Source organism: Oncorhynchus clarkii, chromosome 6, assembly GCF_045791955.1.
Source record: "Oncorhynchus clarkii lewisi isolate Uvic-CL-2024 chromosome 6, UVic_Ocla_1.0, whole genome shotgun sequence".
Taxonomy (NCBI): Eukaryota; Metazoa; Chordata; class Actinopteri; order Salmoniformes; family Salmonidae; genus Oncorhynchus; species Oncorhynchus clarkii.
The window spans coordinates 11,306,763-11,310,862 of record NC_092152.1 but is presented as its reverse complement, the minus strand read 5'-3'; positions in this window follow the sequence as shown (position 1 = coordinate 11,310,862).

The following is a 4,100-nucleotide window of genomic DNA, read 5'->3' as shown; positions in this document are numbered from 1 at the left end:
TGTACAAATGTTGTGAAGTCACAACGACTAACTTTGATCCACTGCTATCCAAGCATCCTCACTGGTAATGCATCTGGTAACTGGATCCCATGGTCCTATTCTTTTCTCCATGGAGCCGTGGTGATTCTTTGTAGTTTTCCCTCAATAAACAACCTGAAAGTGACCAGCAAAGAGAGAGAGAGAGAGAGAGAGAGAGAGAGAGAGAGAAAGAGAGAGAGGAAGAGGAGGGATGGAGCGACGAATCACAGAGAGGCTTTAATCATACTTTCCTCTGAAGACGTCACTTATTTTTCTTCCGTCTTCTCGTTCCCGGTGCCAGCTCATTAATTTAATTAAGTAATTAGCGGTGAAGGTGGCATGTTAACTGGCATCGCCTCAAAGACTGATTGTTATGGAGCCTCAGGATGTCTGGGGGGCCTGGCTTGGATTGGCCGTTATTCAGACTTGTGTTGTTTTCTTTTTTTCTTCAGATGTGTCGGATGAGAAGCCCTGTGGCGTTGATTAAATGTTCATGTTAGAGTGTTAACCAGGCACGAAGCCCTCTCACCGCAAAACCAACATGTTGTTAAACAGGACAGAGACGCAGTTGGTGGTTCTAACAGGGAGGTAGCCTGAGAAAGCCAATTGAAGAGTGTTGGGCTAATCATGTACTAATTGCTGTGTATATGTTGAGGTTACTCTTCTGAAGGCCGAGCACTGCGGAGTAGAAGTAGGTAGCCTGTCACAGAGTACACTATAACTGAGCGCAGGGGAGATGAGGTAGTCTGTCCACAGAGTGCACTATAACTGAGCGCAGGGGAGATGAGGTAGTCTCCACAGAGTACACTATAACTCAGCGCAGGGGAGATGAGGTAGTCTGTCCACAGAGTACACTATAACTAAGATCAGGGAAGATGAGGTAGTCTCCACAGAGTACACTATAACTGAGCGCAGGGGAGATGAGGTAGTCTGTCCACAGAGTACACTATAACTGAGCGTAGGGGAGATGATGTAATCTCCACAGAGTACACTATAACAGAGCGTAGGGGAGATGAGGTAATCTCCACAGAGTACACTATAACTGAGTGCAGGGGAGGTGAGGTAGTCTCCACAGAGTACACTATAACTGAGTGTAGGGGAGATGAGGTAATCTCTACAGAGTACACTATAACAGAGCGTAGGGGAGATGAGGCAGTCTCCACAGAGTACACGATAACTGAGCGTAGGGGAGATGAGGTAGTTTCCACAGAGTACACTATAACTGAGCGTAGGGGAGATGAGGTAGTCTCTACAGAGTATACGATAACTGAGCGCAGGGGAGATGAGGTAGTCTGTCCACAGAGTACACTATAACTGAGTGTAGGGGAGATGAGGTAGTCTCTACAGAGTACACTATAACAGAGCATAGGGGACATGAGGTAGTCTGTCCACAGAGTACACTATAACTGAGCGCAGGGGAGATGAGGTAGTCTCTACAGAGTACACTATAACAGAGCGTAGGGGAGATGAGGTAGTCTGTCCACAGAGTACACTATAACTGAGCGTAGGGGAGATGAGGTAGTCTGTCCACAGAGTACACTATAACAGAGCGTAGGGGAGATGAGGTAGTCTGTCCACAGAGTACACTATAACCAAACGTAGGATATAGTGGGGACACACAGCAGCTCAGTGAGGTGGTGAATGATGCAGGCAGATGGTGTCTGGTGTCTGAATGGTGATGATGATGGTGAGGATGATGTCATAAAGCAGAAGAGTAACAGTGCACTTCTACGTCAGCCTGCTGATTCATGGTGTCTGGTGAACAGGTGGAGGGACAGGAAAGCGCCAGCTGATTTTGGGGATGAGAGAGTCGTGGATCGAGCGCACGCACGCACGCGCGCGCACACACACACACACACACACACACACAAACAGACGCACAGACACACACACACACACGCTCGCTCACACACACACACGCAGTCGATCAAATTCAATACATGTTTTTCATGGTCAGCTGACTTTTATCATGGTCAATCGAAGTTACAGTAGCCGTAAGAGCAGAATAAGAAATGGTTTGCGATTAAGGGACTTATTCAAAATGGCGGCAGCAGTAGCTATAGATTCTATAAGTAGTAAAGGTCCATTGCGTAAATGGTTTGTTTGTTTTGGCCCTATGGTAGCATTGCATTGCCAGTAGTTGCAGTAGACGAAGTAGGTCTGGTTAGACGTAGTTGTTACAGTAGCGCTGATGTGTAGTTAGCAGAGTCGTGCTAAAGTTACCCTTAGTGCCACTGCGTCATCGGTGTCTATTTTAACTGTTCTCTTGAACCCATCTGGCTTCCTGTTGGCTTGTTTTCTCTTCCTGTTTTGTTTCCCTCTCTGCATAGAGACTTGTGGGAATTCTAGCCGCCCCCCAGCTGTACTGGAACTCGTCTGCATTGCGCCGGTGACCTCTAGGGAGAGCTAAGTAGAGCATTATTACGGTGCATCACCTTCCTGGATGATTGTGAATTAGATGGGTTGCTATCCTTGGGACGGCCCTAACAGATTGAAGGTGAAATTTAAAACGGTTAAGGTAAGGGTTAAGGTTACGGTTAGGTAAGAGTTATGGTTATGGTTAGGGAAAGGGTTAGAGTTAGAGTTAGGGTTTAGGGTAGGGACATACCAAGGATCCCGGATAGCACTTACTGAATGACATGTACAACCCCGCTATAACCCCGTTTACAACACAGAGTGCTACTGTAGCTAGCAGCACTCTATCAGATACCAGTAGAACAGAAAGTCCAGGACACCTATAGGGATTATAAACAGGGTGGTTCGAGCCCTGAATGCTGATTGGCTGACAGCTGTGTTTATCAGACCGTATACCACAGCCCCTCGGGCCTTATTGCTTAAATACACTGAGGCTGGAATTCAATCGAACCCACAACACCAATGTTAGGCTCCGTAGGGCGGGGTTACCCAGACACAGATTAAGACCAATCATGGACTAAAAAGCGATGTCAATAAGAGAATCCTCCTGTCCATGGATACACTTGTTATGCTGAAAACGTATATCATCTCCCTGCCAGAGCGATTTACGTACCTGGCTGTAGTAGCAATAGCAGTGGTGGAAAAATTACCCAATTGTCCTACTTGAGTAAACATAAAGATACCTTAATAGAAAATGACTCAAGTAAAAGTGAAAGTCACCCAGGATAATGCTACTTAAAAAATAAAAATAAATGTACCCCCTAATTTCGTAGTATCCAATTATTAGTAGTTACTATCTTGTCTCATCGCTACAACTCCTGTACGGGCTCGGGAGAGACGAAGGTCGAAAGTCATGCGTCCCAAGAAACACAACCCAACCAAGCCACACTGCTTCTTAACACAGCGCGCATCCAACCCGGAAGCCAGCGGCACCAATGTGTCGGAGGAAACACTGTGCAACCTGACAACCTTGGTTAGCGGGCACTGCGCCCGGCCCGCCACAAGAGTCACTGGTGCGCGATGAGACAAGGATATCCCTACCGGCCAAACCCTCCCTAACGACGCTAGGTCAATTGTGCGTCGCCCCACGGACCTCCCAGTCGCGGCCTGCTGCGACAGAGCCTGGGCACGAACCCAGGGTCTCTGGGTTGCAGTGCCCTAGATCACTGCGCCACCTGGGAGGTTTAGTACGGGTAGCAATGGGCACACACCAACACCCACACATCATTTACAAATAAAGCATGTGTGTTTAGTAAGTCTGCCAGATCAGAGGCAGTAGGGATGACCAAGGATGTTCTCTTAATACTGTGAATTGGTGTGCGAACTGGACAATTTTCTTGTCCTGCTTAGCATTCAAAATATAGCGATTACTTTCGGGTGTCAGGGAAAATGTATCAAGTAAAAAGTACATGATTTTCTTTTGGAATGTAGTGAAGTAAAAATAAAAGTTGTCAAAAAATATAAATAGTAAAGTAAAGTACAGATACCACCCCCATAAACGACTTAAGTAGTACTTTAAAGTATTTTTACTTAAGTATTTTACACCACTGAATAATAGTACATTTTTAAAGTACCCAAAACCATTCTGTGAATTGACTTGACCATGGTGTAAAAAAAAAAAATACTGCTCAAGTAATTCATTGCCGATTCAATGAAATTCAGCCTTA